This window comes from Azolla caroliniana, unplaced genomic scaffold (assembly GCF_043228905.1).
Source record: "Azolla caroliniana isolate FFs.n. ecotype wild unplaced genomic scaffold, voAzoCaro1.0.p SCAF_18, whole genome shotgun sequence".
In the NCBI taxonomy this organism is placed as follows: domain Eukaryota; kingdom Viridiplantae; phylum Streptophyta; class Polypodiopsida; order Salviniales; family Salviniaceae; genus Azolla; species Azolla caroliniana.
Window position 1 is genome coordinate 15,400,215 of NW_028230453.1, and position 20,124 is coordinate 15,420,338.

General features: G+C 42.0%; 3 non-coding genes across 3 annotated transcripts; all 3 read right to left on the minus strand.

Annotated features, from left to right (window-relative positions):
* Positions 1-15,557: 15,557 nt before the first annotated feature.
* Positions 15,558-15,631, minus strand: TRNAV-AAC (transfer RNA valine (anticodon AAC)). The gene has a single exon. It is a non-coding gene; the product is annotated as a tRNA-Val (tRNA).
* Positions 15,632-16,951: 1,320 nt separating this feature from the next.
* Positions 16,952-17,025, minus strand: TRNAV-UAC (transfer RNA valine (anticodon UAC)). The gene has a single exon. It is a non-coding gene; the product is annotated as a tRNA-Val (tRNA).
* A 282-nt stretch (positions 17,026-17,307) lies between these two features.
* On the minus strand, positions 17,308-17,381 carry TRNAV-AAC (transfer RNA valine (anticodon AAC)). Its single transcript has one exon. It is a non-coding gene; the product is annotated as a tRNA-Val (tRNA).
* Between the last annotated feature and the right edge of the window lie 2,743 nt (positions 17,382-20,124).

Sequence of the window (20,124 nt, forward strand, 5' to 3'; positions counted from 1 at the left end):
CCAGCTTCGTTGATTGTTCAGCTATCGGGAAGAACTTCTTCCCCAGTTGTTCGATCGGTCGGTCGAACCTTGTACTATGTAAGCTTCATCTGCCGAGTCTTTGGCAAAAGACTTTCTCTGAGCTGCTTCAGTCAGGATTGCGCTCGTGACTTCGGAGTACTTAACGGCAGTTGTTGAAGCATTGCACACGGTTGTAATGAAAGTTTCCCATGAAGAGGGGAGACTACTCATGAGTATCATTGCTCTGAGTTCATCCTCAATTGCCGTCCCTTGAGACGAGATTTGGGAGCTTATGCTTTCGTACTCGTTGAGGTGTACCTGAACCGAATAAGATTCTTTCATCCGCACGTTGTAGAGGCGCCAGATCAGATACATCTTCGTTGCGGCAACCTTCTTTTCATAAGTTTCCGATAGTGTTTTCCAAAGTTCAGATGTTGTCGTGCATGATTGCACTGTGAAGTACACTGACTCCGAAAGTGCATCTGGATAGTGTCGCGGACGATTCTGTCCAGCTTTAGCCACTCGTTTGCCTTGTATGCTTCTGGCGGATTTTCATTCTCAATCAGGTCTATCTTACCCTTGACTATGAGATAGTCCTGCATTGGTTCCTTCCAGAAGTTGAAGTTCAAACCGTCGAACCTCCTTAGACTCATCTTCGATGAGCTGGATGTTGATGCCATCTGCTTCGGTTTCGGTTGGTAAGACTCGGTTCGGAGTTGACTACGAACCTTGGTGGGGTGCAGCCGGTCGGCTCACCCAATATTGTTCTAGTCGGTTTTGAACCCGAGTCGGTTTGGTTTCGGATACTTGTTGCTGAACTTGCTTGGAGTGACTCCGGTAACGTGAGGGACAGAACCGGCTGGTCTTCTCGAATGTTGCCGAGTCGGAGTGAGCCCGGTTAGCTTCCGATTGTATGCCGAATACCGATTACGCGAAACCGATTGTTTGGGCCGATTTTGCTTCGGATGACTGCAGCGATGAGAGGGACGGATCCAACTGATCCTCCCGAATGTCGATCAGTCGAGTGAAGCACGAAGTGGTTGTTGCCGGGAGACCAATCTATAGCGGGTGGTTACAACAAGCGGGTGAATAGCGTCCGATGACCTATTCGAATGTTGTTTAACCGAATGAAGCACGATTGGGTCGGTTGTTGCTCAAGGAGCTCCCCTCAAGCGGTTACAATCACAGGAACAGAGAACAACCGACTGGCTTACTCCAATTTGTGATTTAACACAGTGAGACGCGAGCTCTTGTCTTTTTCTTCTCCCTTCTCTGTTCTTCAATGAAAACGAAAACAGAGTGTTGTGTTGTGCGATGACGGTCGACAGTGGGTTGAAGAACCTCCAACGCTCTGATACCAAATGTTGGGGACAAGACTGTCAATGCGGAAGTGCAAGCAACATTCGTGATGAAGAAGAACCTGTGTATGCGCGAGCAAGATCGACACAGAGGGAGAGGGAGAGAGAGAGAGAGAGAGAGAGAGAGAGAGAGAGAGAGAGAGGCACAAAATAAAAGTATATTCCAATAGCAATAGTTACAAATGACAACCAACCTTTTCTAAAGGTTACAAAGTCACTTTATATAGTGATTATCCTAGGGCAACTGCCCTTTATGTTATTTACAGAAATAGCCCGAACTTGAGCTGTCCAAAGGGACAGTGTGAATACGACCATTATACACTCGTATTCGACAATCCCCCCTCGACCAATGTTCAACTTGAGGGGTTTCTGGGTCTCACAAGCGTGTACCCGGCCATTCCACAGGTACATGACATTGTTCTTGAGTGCGTCGATAAAGTCTGTGCACTCTCTCCGGACGTGGCCGACGGCGTCGCACCACATGCATCTCCGGTCGTTCAGTGGGCGCCGATCACATGATTGGTCGCCACCTCCACGCATGAGCAATCTGAAGGTCTCATACCATCTTTTAGCTCCTCTAGAGTTGCGCCCCGGATGGCCCCTTTATCACGTCAACCGGAATTGTGCGCGACAGGAGCCACCTTCATGTTTCTTCCGACCGAGTCAGAATCTCCTCCAGTTTCTTCCCGGTTGTCGGGCCTCCCATTGACAACCCCACATCGTTCCATTCCCGCCGCTTGTCGAAACAACTGCAAACTCTTTTGACCATGGCCTAGTCAGTTGTGAGCCCTTCATCTGTTTCCAAGAGGAGACCCACCTTCTCCCAATCAAGTGCGTTGACCGACTTGATTGTTTTTCGAACTCCTTGAGGAGCACCGAGGTATTCCTCCCTTTTACGAGGCTCTCGACCCATTCCATGAACTCCTGTTTCGACAACCGGAGTGAGTCATCAAAACCATACCTCTCGAGGAGTCGTCCCTCGAACTCCAACCAATTCCGGCAGTCGGCTTGGATCTCAAGCACCTCCGCATGAATGCTCTGTGTCCCTACTCGTGGGAATCTGGACAACCACCTATCCTTCGGGATGCATTAGCATTTCAGCCTTATAGGCCCCCAAGTAGCTCGTCGTGTCTTTTCTGTTAAATCGGCCTGTCGTGCCAACTATCGTTTCGATGGCCCTGTCGAGGCCACCCACGCTTTCCCGAGCATTCACCAAGCGATCGACAACTACCGCCATCGCTTCAGCAAGTTCGCTTCCTCTCATTTCGAGCTCCTTTGCTGCCCCTTTTCACATCGGGTTCACCAAATAATGCCACATTATTCCACGTGTATGTGTCGAAAATGGGGCGGGACCACCAGTGTGTCGAACCAAGGAGTCGGTAAAGAGAAGAGGGATTACCCAAATTGGTTTCTGGATAACTTTGTCGAAGCGCGATACGGGCACGTATCCAATCCGGAGTAGTCTCCAGATGCCGGATGATGAGCGCACCGCTCGGGTAAGCATTCTTGGTTCCGGAGCCACGCTGGATAGCGAACAATGAGCTCACGGGCTCACACACTCGGGTACGCACACACAAGCGAGAGGGAACGAAGATAAGAACACGGATAGAAACAGGGAAGACAGAGAATCTTGAAACAATACGATAGTCTATTAAACTATATTAAGAGAATTACAACCGGACTCAGCTACCCACACTAACACACCTAGACACCAGTGAGCCTCCGATCGGGAGCACGCGGGCTACCAACACGAAATGGAGGCCTCACAACGCACTGCCTGAATGTTACGAAACAGGTCCCTCCGGATGGGAAGTGAGAAGAACAATACTGATGAGCAAACTCGGCCGAGGCCGAAACCGGATGTGGAAGACCTGGTGAGAACCCGATGACGAAGACTCGGCGGCTATGGAAGACCCGGTGAGAACCCGATGACGAGTACCCGGCAAGAGCCGGATGGTGAAGGCCCGGTGAGAAGTGCTCACCGGATGATGCAGGCCCGGTGAGAAGTGCTTACCGGATGATGCAGGCCCGGTGAGGAGTGCTCACTAGATGAAGGGACATATTTGTAAATATGTTTCTGAGAGTCCATCGGGGCTATATTTGTAAATAGCCGAAAAGTCATATTAGTATAAATATGACTTAGGGAAAACTTAGTGTAGTTGTTGTTGTCATTCTTGTTGGCGCAAGATTATAGCGCAACAGTGTACAGAAAGAGAGAGAGAGAGAGAGAGAAAGAGACGAAGAGTTCGTATCCCTGTTGTAACTGCCACCTGTGGCGAAGACAGTGAACAAGAGGTCGTTGCCTCTGTGTTCATCTATTGTATATTGTTACATAGTGATAGTTAGCAGTCAGTGGACTGCCGTGGTTTTTCCCGTGGTTGGGTTTTCCACGTAAACATCCTGTGTACTCTTCTCTTCATTGTGTCGTGCATTCATTCCCCGTTTTTTTTGTGTTTTGATTCTAAGCTCGGTTGTGGCCAAGCGTTGTTCGTTGGGAGTGTGTAGTTCCTATCAAATTGGTATCAGAGCAAAACGACACAGAAAATGGACGAATCGTTGGGCGGCATGTTCAAGCTCACCGACTCCAACTATTCCGTGTGGAAGTCGAAGATGCGGGACATGCTCGTGGTTAAAGATCTTTGGTTGCCGGTTCAGTTCGGGGACAAGAGACCGGACAAAATCGATGCCACGATATGGGAGGTGATGCACATGAAGACAACGGCTTACATACGGTGCTTCATCGACATGAGCCTATACAACAACTTCAATGAAGAGAGCAAGGCTCATGAGCTCTGGGAGAAGATCGGCATTATGTTTCAAAACAAAAATGTTGTTAATCAGGTTTCGGTATTTCGGAAGCTAGTAAGACTCCGGTACTAAGATGGCTCCAGCATGGCGGAGCACATGAATGCCTTCCAGGGGCTGATCCACCATGCAACATCACTGGAAGTACCTCTCGCCGATGAGGTACTAGCACTACTCCTGCTCGGTTCCCTCCTAGATAGTTGGGAGACGTTGGTTGTCACTTTGGGCAACGCCGGTTCGGAAGGAAAACGGTTATCCCTAGCAAGAGTGAAGTCGAGCTTGCTAGATGAGGAGGCGCGTCAGAAAGATAAGGATACGAGCTCCGACTCCAAAGCGCTCATTACCGAATCGGAACGCGGAAGACAAAGGAACCGTAGTCCCCAGAACCGGGAGAAGTCGGGGACACGGTCAAAGTCAAGGGGAAGGCCTACCTGCTTCTATTGCGGCAAGCCGGGACACTTCCAGAAAAACTGTCGGCACTTCGGAAAAGACAAGGAAACTGACGGCACCGATTCGAAGCGGACACCGGACCGAAACAGTAAAGACCGGAGGGGGCCGGACTAGAAGGGAACGATGGCAATCGTGGCAAGTGAAGAAGAGTTGATGCTCATCACTGAGGAGAGTGAGCTAAACCTTGCTGGCGACGAGATGACCTGGGTGGTCAACTCCGGAGCGTCGTTCCACCTTACCCCGGACCGGAAATGCTTCTCATCCTACTCAACCGGTGATCACGACTGTGTCCGGATGGGGAATGAAGGTACATGCCGAATTGTCGGCATAGGAGACATGTGGTTGACAACACCAACCGGATGCAAGCTGCTGCTGAAGGATGTCCAACACGTTCCAGAGGTTCGTCTGAACCTGATATCGGCTGGTCAGCTAGATGATGAAGGCTACACGGGTAGCATCCGGAACGGTGTTATGAAGTTCAACAAAGGGAGCCTGATTATGGGTCGGGCCCGGAAGGTAAACACGTTGTACCTGATGAATGCCTGGTTATGCCCGGAAGAAGTGAACGTGGCATCCGACACTGCTGGTGAGCTGTGGCACAAGAGGTTGTGTCACATGAGCGAGAAGGGGATGAAGAGGCTTGCAGACGAAAACCTCATTCCAATGAAGAACATGCACTTGGAGAAGTGCATTGATTGTCTGGCCGGTAAACAAAACACGCAGGCCGATCACAGCGTGTTTGTGAAGAAGTTCGGAGGAGGCGACTTCCTGATACTCCTTCTATACGTGGACGACATGTTGATCGTCAGACGGAACCAAGCCAAAATTCGGATGCTGAAGAAGGCTCTCAACCGAACTTTCGCGATGAAAGACTTGGGTCCGGCAAGACAGATGTTGGGGATGCACATCATCCGGAACCGGCCAACGAAGCAACTGTGACTGTCACAGGAGAAGTACGTGACAAAGGTGCTTCAGCAGTTCAACATGTTAGAAGTGAAACCGGTTGGATCGACACTCCCGGCAAGCTGCAGATTATCTGGTAAGCAAAGTCCGAAGACGAAAGCTGAGAAGGCCGATATGATGAAGGTTCCATATGCCTCAGCCGTCGGGAGCTTAATGTACGCAATGGTGTGTACCCAACCGAATATAGGATACGTAGTCGGAGTGGTGAGTTAGTTTATGAGCAATCCCGACAAGGAGCACTGGAACGCGGTCAAATGGATACTCTGGTACTTGAAGGGCACTTCGAACATGTGTCTCCGATTCGGCTCCGGTAAACCTCAACTTGACAGTTTTACCGATTCGGACATATCGGTTGATGTGGATACCAGCCGGTCTACATCCAGGTATGTAATGACATATGCAGGGGGAGTTGTTTCGTGGCAGTCGAGGCTGCAGAAGACGGTTGCATTGTCAACCACAGAGGCGGAGTACATGGCGGCTGTGGAAGCCTGCAAGGAAATACTATGGATGAAGGACTTCATCGGAGAGCTCGGTATCCGGCAAGATGAATACTAGCTCTATTGCGACAGTCAAAGTTCCATCCACCTTGCTAAGAATGCGGCCTACCATTCCCGGATGAAGCATATCTAGCGAAGGTATCACAAAAAGAGTAGAGGACCAGGAGTTCGCGTTGACGAAGATCCACACGGCCGAGAACGGGTCAGATATGCTGACCAAAGTACTGATACCCGACAAGCTGGATGCATGTCGGAAGCGGATTGGACTAGCAAGACATCCCATGCCAGAGCGAAGGGGGAGTTTGTTAGGAAACAGGTCCCTCCGGATGGGAAGTGAGAAGAAACCGGATGTGGAAGACCCGGCTACGGAAGACCCAGTGAGAACCCGATGACGAAGACCCGGCTACGGAAGACCCGGTGAGAACCCGATGACGAGTACTCGGCAAGAGCCGGATGGTGAAGGCCCGGTGAGAAGTGCTCACTAGATGAAGGGACATATTTGTAAATATGTTTATGAGAGTCCATCGGGGCTATATTTGTAAATAGCCGAAAAGTCATATTAGTATAAATATGACTTAGGGCAAACTTAGTGTAGTTGTTGTTGTCATTCTTGTTGGCGCAAGATTAGAGCGCAACAGTGTACACACACACACACACACACACACACACACACACACACACACACAGAAAGAGACGAAGAGTTCGTATCCCTGTTGTAACTGCCACCTGTGGCGAAGATGGTGAACAAGAGGTCGTTGCCTCTGTGTTCATCTATTGTATATTGTTACATAGTGATAGTTAGCAGTCAGTGGACTGCCGTGGTTTTTCCCGTATTTGGGTTTTCCACTTAAACATCCTGTGTACTCTTCTCTTCATTGTGTCATGCATTCATTCCCCATTTTCTCTGTGTTTTGATTCTAAGCTCGGTTGTGGCCGAGCGTTGTTCGTTGGGAGCGTGTAGTTCCTATCACTGAAAACAGAGAATAGGGAAACAGAAATCTGCAGAGCTCGGTCCGGCAGCACTTCGTTCTCCAAAATCGTCTTCTCTCCCTCCTTTTATAGCTCAAGGAGAGAGAGAGAGAGAGAGAGGAGTTGCTACATCTGGCTGTTAAGACAACCGCATTCAATCCCTGATTCTCTCCTCGATCTCCTTCAGTCAATCACCTTTATTCCTCTATCCATGTGGCCATAAAGTACCTATTAAGTCACTTTTACCTAGTATTCATACTATGGTATTTACACATGTTTGTACATAAGATAGTTTCGTGTGAATCCGTGCATACCCTCGTTCACGCACATCCCGCTCCTTTTCCTTCCTATGGCCGGAATCCTTCAAACACCGTGTGTCGCATTTGAAGAAGCAACACGATGTCTATAGTTATAGTCTCATAGGCCACATTGGCGATCAAAAGGTGGTGTTGTCTTTATCACAAAGGACCACAAATAGAATATCAAAGACAATAGAAATGTTGCCCCAACCCGATGGAGAGAGTTTTTACTACACATACAATTATGACATGTTGATTTGGTCCCATGGGTCAAATTTAGCCTAATAGATGATAAAACATTTATTCTATTCTCCATCTCCCTCCCTTTTTGTAGTAGGGTTTAGGGCAAAGTGTAGTTGGATGTATCAAAGGTATTTGGTTGAGGCTAAGAATCATACTTTGATACATCCAAGTTTCCAACTACGCTTTCCACACATCTTCAACCAAACTCAATCCTTGCACAAATTTCTCTTACAAATAGCAATGGGTGCGGTTCAGTTTCGGTTCGGTTCAGTTTCTTGGCCTTGAAACCAAACCAAACCATTTATTTATATTAAAAACCAAACCAAACTATTTAAATTTTATGAAGCCATTTAAATCGAACCGTTTAGAGCCAAACCGTTTATGAAAAAATTAGAACCAAACCAAATCAATTTATCGTAAATTAAAACCAAACCAAATTTATAAACCGATAAACCTTCAAAACTTTTAAACCTTTAAACCACAGCACATAAGCCGAAACTACTAAACCGTTAAACCGTGAAATTCAAAACCAAAACAAACCGAAACCGATGAACCGATAAGCCGCTAAACCATGAAATTCAAAACCAAACCGAACCAAAACCAAACCGGATCATAATATTTGAAACCAAACCAAACAGTTTATTTATCTTTGAACCAGTAAACGTTTAAGCCATGGCTTAACGGTTCGGTTCGGTTTGAGCCGAAATCGTGCGCATTGCTACTTACAAACACGATGTGCACTCTCAAGAGGCACTACTCATGGCGACATTCATTAGTAATGTTCTTGGACATCGAGAGGCACTACTCATTTTCACTTGTAGCACACGAAAATGTTATATTTTTTGTCTCATAGGTAATATTTACCTTCTAATTCGATCATAACATCTCTCTCTCTCTCTCTCTCTCTCTCTCTCTCTCTCTCTCTCTTGGTTAAAACACACAATTATATTAATAAATGTGTGAAAAAAAACACTACTTACAATAGGTGTGACAATGGAGTATGGTCGCCCACTAACTACACTACATGGGTAGTGGAACATGTTGAATTGCCAATAGGCAAGACGAACACTCCACCAAGGAAAGAATTTTCACTTGCTCCAATAAAGAAAATTGCCACATTAGTACTCCCTTCAACTTTTGTAGATATGCTCTCACTCCATATCTACCATCGAATACAAAAGCGTTGCGCATATTCCAATTATGACGCAATCCCCAATATCTCAAAAATAGAAAAACAATCTCTATCTCTGACTTTGGGTCCACATGTGTAAATTGTACAAACACCCACTGTCTAGGTGTCAAATAACACCGTGATAAAACTTGCCAAATTTAAGAAATGTAACTCCAAATTTGAGAAGCAATCGGGCATTGTATAAATCGATGAGTACTATCTTCCATTTGAACAGTGCAAAAAAAGCAATTACCCGTTGCTGGTCCACGACGCTTTAGAGCTAATCCCAAAGGCAATCCTCCAATCAAAACTCTCCAAATGAAGACCTTTACTACAAGTGGCAATTTAGAATGCCAACTATGTTGTAGGGTCGAAGCATGCTACGGTGCACCAACTTTTGGCAAAAAATTTAGTACTAAATCGAGGAAGAAAATAAACATTAAAAATTGAAAATAAAACAATTATCATCTATTGAATGGTGTTCAATTTCAAATAACAAATTCATTACGTCACACTTGAATGTACAAAGATAATATACGTCACACTCGAAATGTCCCAAGGCCGTATTTAATACATTAATTGCAACTTCATTCTCTTAGGTAGAGTTGTACGAAAGCACACCTGGAGAAGGTTTGGAATGTGGTAGTTGGTCAGTCTCTCTCTCTCTCTCTCTCTCTCTTCTGTCTCGAAGTTGTCAGACAGACAGAGGCAGAAAGTTAGAAAGACGACACATATCTATTACCTATCTCTCTCTTTCTCTCTCTCAATCCACCTTTGAATCTCTGTTTCTTTCTTTCTTTCTGTTTCTCTCTCTCACTCCACCTTCGATTCTCTGTTTCCCCGTGTAGTTGTTGTTGTGTTCCCCTCTGTGCCAGGTTCGATCTCTGTCTCTGTATATGCAGAGATTTCTGTTTCCCCGGATTGATGTTCTTGTTGTTGATTTGCTTTCCTTGTGTATGCTCGTTTGTCTCCTCTGTTGATGCTCGTTTGTCTCCTCTGCAGCAGCCTCGTCAACAACCTCTTGCATATAGGTGATTTTGAAGGCTTGGTGTGCTCTGAAGGTGTGGTACCTCTACCTTCGACCTTGGCTCCATCTGCCTCCAACTGGTATGTTATCGTTTTCTCTTTGTTTCTTGTCCGTCTGTTTTTAATTTGTATGTGTATGGGCTTTTTTAGGTTTTGATTATTCATAGTCTATGTGTTGCATGCCCAACTGGTATGTTTTCATTTTCTCTGTGTTTCCTGTCTGTCTGTTTTTAATTTGTATGTGTTTGACATGGATGAGTTTTCTTCCGACTGTTTAGGGTGTTTGTGTGTTTGACATGGTTTGTACATGCAACTTAGATGGAGTTGGCTATGATGAGTTGCTATGTTTTCGTTTTGTTGGTATGTTTTCGTTTTGTCTGTGTTTCCTGTCTGTCTGTTTTTAATTTGTATGTGTTAGACATGGATGTGTTTTTCTTCCGACTATTTAGGTTTTTTGTGTGTTTGACATGGCTTGTAAATGCAATGTGATTACTTGCTATGTGTTGATGGTAATTTGATGAGTTTTATTCTAGTACATGCATATTCATTCAACGAGAATAGTGATGACTAGGACAATGACGAGAAGGACACTCATAAAGAAGACATTGATGAAAGAGAAAGTGAAGACACCAGTGAAGGAAGGAAAAAGGACACCTCTCAAAGAAAGCAAGAAGACACCCACAAGAGAAAGGGTGATGAAGTCATCAATACAGAGAAAGAAGATGTACCACTCCATCATTCGAGACACACCTCTCGGATGGAGTTATTTCCTTCGAGCATGACCTAAAGTTTATCCTGAGCTGAGAGAGTGGTTGATAAAAACCTGGGGGTCAGCACATCCCGATACAAGGCGAGGATTCCACATAAGTGGATTGAAGAGGGAATATGTCAACTTATTGAAGACGAGATATGAACATGTTTATGATACAAATCAAATCTGTAACAATGAGGTGGGTACTGTTTTTGCACGTGCATTTGCATGTGAAGTTCAGGGTGGCATCGACGTAGATTGGGAAGATTTTAATAGGCACCGGTCAGAACATTATAAAGGGTCCTCCAGTACCAACACTGGCTTGAAGTCATCGGGAACCTCTCATGTGGATATTTCGGCTACAACACCTGTCCACCAAGTTCAATCTGCAAAGGTACAGGCCACAATGACTGAAAAGAATGAACAGATGATGGCCAGTTGCATAGCATCTATGAGCTCAAGAATACAAGCACTACTTGTTGATTTGGAAGCAATTAAATCAGCTGAGATACAGGCAGAAAAGAAATTCTCTTCATTAAAGACTACATATGAATGGATTGCATCGACAATCCAAAATTCAGAAAGTGAGGTGTTGAAAGAGGAGTTGAAGAAAGAGCTAAACAATATGGGCACTCAATTAGGTTCACAAATGAGAGACCTTGATACTTGCAGGAATGCACATTCCAAAATAGATAATGCGTTGTCAGCTTTAAAGTTGCATTCCGAGAACCTTGCGTGCTTGATGCAGGATTTAAAACAAAAAGGTTTTGAAACTTTGTGTCCATCTGTAATTGAGCACCCAAGTGGTATGGAAAGTACCATTACTAGTATAGCTATATCACGGTATAGGCTTTAAAAGTTATTTATTTCTACTTCTGTGGTATAAATATCATATTAGCAAATATATTATAACTTGTGTTTGCAATCTGCCAGGTGTATATTTTGTGGCCTCGGATTCAAGCTGGAGGCTATGGATGTTGTGATTACACCGTGCTTGCACACATATCATGTGCTATGTGCTAAGTATCATTTTGAGAAAGAGAATACATGTATGGACTGTAAAACTACAATTGCGGCTGAGTGGTACTATGCTTGGGGTTTAAAAGTACACCCGCACGGTATGTGGCTCTACTATTCTATTGTTTGTATTATATGATGTCAATTTACATTTGGATTAGAACTAGTGTGCGCCACAATTCATACTTCAAATTTAGGAGAACAATGGATTAGTATTAGTGTATCTCTAACAACTAATATGTGGAACCCTAATTATGTGGATTAGTATTGGCAACACTCTTAATATATAATTGGTATGTGTAGTTAAAGGGATATTTTCCAAAATTAGTACTAAAAGGGAACCAGGTACAACATCGTCCAATCTATATTGCAACTTGCCTAGTACTAGTTTAGTAGACACTATACTTGTTGTACACTGTTGACTGTTAGTATTGTTTGTGTAACTTGGGAATTAGTACTAGTTATGTAATTTGGGAACAAGGTGTATAGTAAATTTTCTGAATATTAGTACAGTTTGTGTAATTTGGAAATGAGGTGTGTCAAACACATATCACATTTAGTACTAATACTGTTCAAGATTAATACTGTTGGTGTAATTAGTACAAGTTATGTAATTAGGTGTGTAGAACACATATATCACGTTTAGTATTACTTGTGTGCAAAATACCACGTTAGTACTAAAATCCAATCTACATTTGTTGGATTAGATGTTAGTCCAATCTATATTACAACGTGCATAGTACTAGTGTTAGTACACACTATACTTGTACATTGTTGACGATTAGTACTTAGCGAGTAGTACATTGTTCATGATTAGTACTAGTTTTGTAAATTGGGAACTAAGTGAGTAGTACATTGCTCGTGATTAGTACTAGTTTTGTAATTTGGGAACTAAGTGAGTAGTACATTGTTCGGGATTAGTACTCCTTGTGTAATTTGGGAACTAAGTGAGTAGTGCATTGTGCATGATTAGTGCTACTTGTGTAAATTGGGAACTAAGTGAGCAGTACATTGTTCATTATTAGTACTACTTCTGTTCCTTATTAGTACTAGTTCAGTAATTTAGGAACTAAGTGAATAGTATATTGTTTAGGATTAGTACATTGTTCATGATTAGTACTATTTGTGTAATTTGGCAACTAAGTGAGTGGTACATTGTTCATGATTAGTACTTGTGTAATTTGACTAAGTTAGTAGTACATTGTTCATGATTAGTACTACTTGTGTAAATTGGGAACTAAGTGAGTAGTACATTGTTCACGATTAGTACTAGTTGTGTAATATTTTATATCATGGTACTAACCTTGAAGGTTTTTTGGTTTCTTGCAATGAATGTTGTAGTGTCAAGCAACTCCACGCCAGGGAAGGTAATGGAACAACTGCCCCTTGTGCCTAAACCCTCGGTATCTGCTGAACATTCCAAGGTTCAAGGACCATCATTACCAATAACCTATGAGTTTTATGATGAAGATGAATGTATGAGAAGGGCCATTGGAGCAATGGAACATATGCTTCTACAAACAAATTCCCCAAGCTCCGGTCAACATCAAAACAATCCAGGTAACACAAAATTTGCCAACATATCTTAATTCTCATTTGAGAAAGTGTTGAATGCCTAATTTCTTTAGAAATAGAGCCAACTAAGAAGAGGAATGCTGCAAGAATGTTGTATGGAAAGGGCAAGAAAGGCAAAGTTGAATGCAATGGTGAGTCATATATGTTCTCACCTGTCCGGAGAGTTGTCAACCTAATGCATTGTCTAATACCATGTACTTGTGTTACTAGCTGATGACGAAATGATCTTTGGTGAGGGAGATACGAGTCCAAAACCTAATCGTGAAGACGAATTTATCACACTCCCAAGTACACGTCAAAAGCCGGTTTTTGAAAACAATGATTTAGATCATAACAACCCTATGATAGTGTTGCTTTTGGTGCATTCAATTGATCAACACAACCCTGTTGAGCACTTAGATGTTGTAGAGAAGATGACCGAGCCTACCACTTGCAATGGGGTATCTACGGTTGTACAGTATGACGATGTAACAATAGGTAAAAAAGTGGCTCTTAACCCTACGTTCATTGTTGTTGGTATGTTTGCAAACTTTTGAGTATGTGAGTTGATACTAATATTCTTTGGAATCCTATTATTTAGGTTTACAAGAGCAGTCTGATTCCCAATTGCAATCAAGTGAATCGGGAACTATATGGAGCACAAGTGCAGAGTCAAATTCTGGGATTAACCTTTGCACGGAGGCAGACTCTGGAAGCACATCTTCCACACATGAGGACTGTGAGAAAAATGAAGCATTCATATTTGAAGAGCATCTGGCATGTACAAACAATAATTTGTCTAAAGAAGCCCATGAGGAGTGTGGAAAGAATATGGCAAGTACTGAAGAGAAGACTGATTGTACTGAGAATGTATCTGTAGTGTCTAAAGAATCCCATGAGGATTGTGGAAAGAACATCGCTAGTACTAAAGAGGAGCCTAATTGTACTGAGAATGTGCTAGTAGTGCCTAAAGGATCCCATGAGGATTGTGGAAAGAACATTGTTACTAATGAAGGGGAGCCTACTAGCATCACCCATGAGGACCAGGCAATAAAGACCACCCAAGAAGGGGAGCAGGGTTCTCTTAAGAATGAGGTGATAGCCACCGTACAAGAGGAGTTGACCCAAGAAGGAGAGCACAGTGGTCTTAAGAATGAGGTGACTATGACCAGCCAAGAGTTCGCCAAGAGTATTACTGTAGCCCACATACATGAGCCTAATTGTATTGAGACTGAGCATACTAGCAACAACATGAGTACTAAAACAACCCACATTCAAGAGATGAGTGATAATTTTTCTATCGACAGTACCATTGTGGATGTGTGTACAAGCATTGCAGTTGCAGAAAACACAGTTGCTCTCTCAAGCTTGCCACTAGTACAAGGTGCCCGTGCATCCACGCTTGTCTCTGATGCCTCTGATGATGAAGTGCCACTTAGTCAGTTGATACCTAAAGGCTTTAAGATAAAGAAGAATGTAAAATTAGAAAAAACTGGCACCAACAACAAGCACATTACAAGATCAGCCAAATTGCCCTCTAGTGCCTGATTGTCTTTCGATTGTACTTGAATTTTAGTTGAACTGTTAGTGATGTGAGAAATTGAACTATTTGGTATACCAAAATACTGTCTCATTTATCTGAAATAGTTATACTAGTGTCTTTCGATTGTCTTTCGATTGTACTTGAACTTTAGCTGAACAGTTAGTGATGTCTGAAATTGAACTATTTCGTATACCAAAATCTAGTAGTTATACTAGTGTGAAATTCTATATTGCCAATTGTAGAGAATGAAAATGTATTCTATTGTTAACTCTTGTAGTGTAATCTGAATTTCTATATTGCTAATTCTGAAATGATCTTTGGTGAGGGAGGTACGAATTTATCACACTCCCAGGTACACTCCCAAGAGATCAGATTTGCCACCACCCATGATCAGATTTGTGTAATCTCCATTCTTCTTCAGCCTTAGATGATAACCATCCAAGACACTCAACAAAGCAATCATACAAAAGATTAGTAGTCACTTGTAACAATAATGTTTGACCCTTTAAACACCAATCAATCCACAATTGTTTTCTTGTTTGTAGAGGTAAGGGACCCTGCATCAATGGAATATTTCGTAGTTGTTGCCAAATAAACCCATAATTAGGCGGAATGCGTAATAATTGTCATGCTTCAACAAACTCCAAAATTCTTTGAGATAGACCCTCAACTATATCTCCCACCTCTTTGACCCCCAAACGAAACAAACAATTAAATTGAGAGTGTAATCTCTCCTTTCTTGGCCAACATAGTAACCGAGAAGACACAAGTAACTCTTTTTGCAAAGAATTACAATGCTCTCTACTAGATGATGGTTTCCATACACATAACAAGAGTGCTTCTTGCCATGTGGTAGCCAACTGTTGAACACATAAACAAATCAAAAACTAACTCTTTCCTTTACCATTCCATGGCCTCACCCGGGTTCGAACCGGAGACCTTCAGTGTGTTAGACTGATGTGATAACCATCTACACCATGAGACCCAGTAAAACTAACGACACTTTGAATCCTTAAGCAAACACGAAATATTTAAAATATGAGTAGAACACAATAGTTCGTGGTAGCGAAAACTTAAATATGTATAACTAGTATTGTAATCAAAAGCCACACTATCAAAGAATTGAATAACAATATTGAATAACCCTATTTATGCTTTTTCCAAATATATTGAAACAAGAACACTTAAATATGTATAACTAGTAATGTAATAAAAGGCCACACTATCAAAGAATTGAATAACCCTATTTATGCTTTTTCCAAATATATTGAAATAACACCGTCAATATGTAAGCCAATCCTATAGTGATCGTTAATTGCAGGGACCCAGAAAGACTTCCATAGCCCCACCAAGGCTTGAACCAAAGACCTTCAGTGCGTAAGATTGATGTGATGACCATCTACACCACGAGACCATGTGGGTATATGTTTTCTTGATCATCTTCATTTCACCATTAGTGGTCATGCTAAGTTGAATCCAAAACGTTGGCGCGCTACATTATCATAATATATATAACAATTAACACGATAGAAAAGGATTGAATAACCCTATTTATGCTTTTTCCAAATGTATTGAAATAAGACCGTCAATGTGCAAGCCAATCCTATAGTGACCGATAATTGCCGGGACCAAGATAGACTCCCATGGCCCCACCCGGGCTTGAACCGGAGACCTTCAGTGTGTAAAACTGATGTCATGACCATCTACACCACGAGACAATGTGGGTATATGTTTTCCTGATCATCTTCGTTTGACCATTAGTGGCCATGCTTAAGTTAAATCAAAACCTTTTGCGCACTAAACAATCAAATATATAAAACAATTAACACGATAGCAATTTACAAGATGAGGCCTTGGTTGCCGAAAATACATGAACCCTATCTAATCTCTCTCACCAATTATGAACTGAACGAAGACGTGTCCGGGAAAGGACCGTAAGAAATCTTATTGACAAGGTCACATAAACAAATAAAAAATTAACTTTTTCCTTCACCATTCCATGGCCTCACCCGGGGTCGAACCGGAGACCTTCAGTGTGTTAGACCGATATGATAACCATCTACATCATGAAACCTAGTAAAGCTAACAAAACTATGAAACCTTTAGCAAAGGTGGAATATTGAAAATATAAGTAGAACGGAATAGTTCATGGTAGCGAACACTAAAATATGTATAACTAGTAATGTAATCAAAGGATTGAGTAACCCTATTTATGCTTTTTCCAAATGTATTGAAATAAGACATCGTGAATGTGGAAGCCAATCCTATAGTGATCGTTAATTGCAGGGACCAAGATAGACTTCCATGGCCCCACCCGGGCTTGAACCGGAGACCTTCAGTGTGTAAGACTGATGTGATGACCATCTACACCACGAGACCATGTGGGTATATGTTTTCCTGATCATCTTCATTTGACCATTAGTGGTCATGCTTAAGTTGAATCAAAACCTTTTGCGCGCTAAACAATCAAATATATATAACAATTAACACGATAGCAATTTACAAGATGAGGCCTTGGTTGCCAAGAATACATGAACCCTATCTAATCTCTCTCACCAATTATGAACTAAACGAAGACGTTCCTAGGAAAGGACCGTCAGAAATCTTATTGACAAGGTCACATAAACAAATCAAAAATTAACTTTTTCCCTCACCATTCCATGGCCTCACCCGGGGTCGAACCGGAGACCTTCAGTGTGTTAAACTGATGTGATAACCATCTACACCATGAGACCTAGTAAGGTTAACAAAACTTTGAGTCCTTTAGCAAATGCGGAATATTTAAATTATGAGTAGAACAAAATTGTTCATGGTAGCGAAAACTTGAATATTCAAAACAAGTAATGTAATCAAAAGCCACATTATCTAAGAATTGAATAACCCTATTTATGCTTTTCCAAAGGTATTGAAACAAGACCACTTAAATATACATAACTACTAATGTAATCAAAAGCCACACTATCTAAGAATTGAATAACCCTATTTATGCTTTTTCCAAATGTATTGAAACAAGACCGTAAATGTGGAAGCCCATACTATAGTGACCGATAATTGCAAGGACCAAGATAGACTCCCATGGCCCCGCTCGGGCTTGAACCGGAGACCTTCAATGTGTAAGACTAATGTGTTGACCATCTACACCACGAGACCATGTGGGTATATGTTTTCCTGATCATCTTCTTTTGACCATTAGTGGTCATGATTAAGTTGAATCCAAACCTTTCGCGCGCTAAACAATCAAATATATATAACAATTAAAACGATAGCAAAGGATTGAATAACCCTATTTATGCTTTTTCCAAATGTATTGAAATACAACAGTCAATGTGGTAGCACATCCTATAGTGACAGATAATTACCAGGACCAACATACACTCCCATGGCCCCGCCCGGGCTTAAACCGGAGACCTTAAGTGTGTAAGACTGATGTGATGACCATCTACACCATGAGACCATGTCGGTATATGTTTTCCTGATCATCTTCATTTGACCATTTGTGTTCATGCTTAAGTTGAATCAAAACCTTTTACGCGCTAAACAATCAAATATATATAACAATTAAAACGATAACAATTTACAAGATGAGGCCTTGGCTACTAAGAATACATGAATCCTATCTAATCTCTCTCACCAATTATGAAATAAACGAAGACATGTCGGGGAAAGGACCATCATAAATATTATTCACCAGGTCACATAAACAAATCGAAAATTAACTTTTTCCCTCAGCAATCCATGGCCTCACCCGGGGTCGAACCGTTGACCTTTAGTGTGTTAGACTGATCTGATAACCATCTACACCATGAGACCTAGTGAGGTTACCAAAACTTTGAGTCCTTTAGCAAACGCGGAATCTTTAAAATATGAGTAGAACAAAATAATTCATGGTAGCGAAAACTTGACTATTCATAACGAGTAATGTAATCAAAAGCCACACTATCTAAGAATTGAATAACCCTATTTATGCTTTTTCCTAATATATTGAAACAAGACCGTCAATGTGTAAGCCAATCCTATAGTGACCGATAATTGCCAGGACCAAGATAGACTCCCATGGCCACGCCAGGGCTTGAACCGGAAACCTTCAGTGTGTAAAACTGATGTGATGACCATCTACACCACGAGACCATGTGGGTATATGTTTTGTTGATCATCTTCGTTTGACCATTACTGCTCATGCTTAAGTTGAATCAAAACCTTTTGCGCGCTAGACAATCAAATATATATAACAATTAACACGATAGCAATTTACAAGATGAGGCCTTGGTTGCCAAGAATACATGAACCCTATCTAATCTCTCTCACCAATTATGAACTAAACAAAACGTTGTCCGGGAAAGGACCGTCAGAAATATTATTGACAAGGTCACATAAACAAATCAAAAATTAACTTTTTCCCTCACCATTCCATGGCCTCACCCGGGGTAGAACCGAAGACCTTTAATGTGTTAGACTTATGTGATAACGATCTACACCATGAGACCTAGTGAGGTTAACAAACTTTGAGTCCTTTAGCAAACGCGGAATATTTCAAATATGAGTAGAACAAAATCTTTCATGGTAACGAAAACTTGAATGTTCATAACGAGTAATGTAATCAAAAGCCACACTATCTAAGAATTGAATAACCCTATTTATGCTTTTTCCAAATATATTGAAAAAAGACCGTCAATGTGTAAGCCAATTGTTCATGGTAACGAAAACTTGAATATTCATAACGAGTAATGTAATCAAAAGCCACACTATCTAAGAATTGAATAACCTTATTTATGCTTTTTCCAAATATATTGAAACAAGACCGTCAATGTGTAAGCCAATCCTATAGTGACCGATAATTGCCAGGACCAAGTTAGACTCCCATGGCCCCGCCCTGGCTTGAACCAGAGACCTTCAGTGTGTAAGACTGATGTGATGACCATCTACACCATGAGACCATGTGGGTATAGGTTTTGCTGATCATCTTCGTTTGACCATAAGTGGTCATGCTTTAGTTGAATCAAAACCTTTTGCGCGCTAAACAATCAAATATGTATAACAATTAACACGATAGCAATTTACAAGATCAGGCTTTGGTTGCCAAGAATACATGAACCCTATCTAATCTCTCTCACCAATTATGAACTAAACGAAGAAGTGTCCGGGAAAGGACAGTCAGAAATATTATTGACAAGGTCATATAAAAAAATTAAAAATTAAGTTTTTCCCTCACTATTCCATGGCCTCAACCGGGTCGAACCGGAGACCTTCAATGGGTTAGACTGATGTGATAACCATCTACACCATGAGACCTAGTGAGGTTAACAAAACTTTGAGTCCTTTAGCAAACGCGGAATATTTAAAATATGAGTAGAACAAAATTGTTCATGGTAGCGAAAACTTGAATATTCATAACGAGTAATGTAATCAAAAGTTACACTATCTAAGATTTGAATAACCCTATTTATGCTTTTTCCTAATATATTGAAACAAGACAGTCAA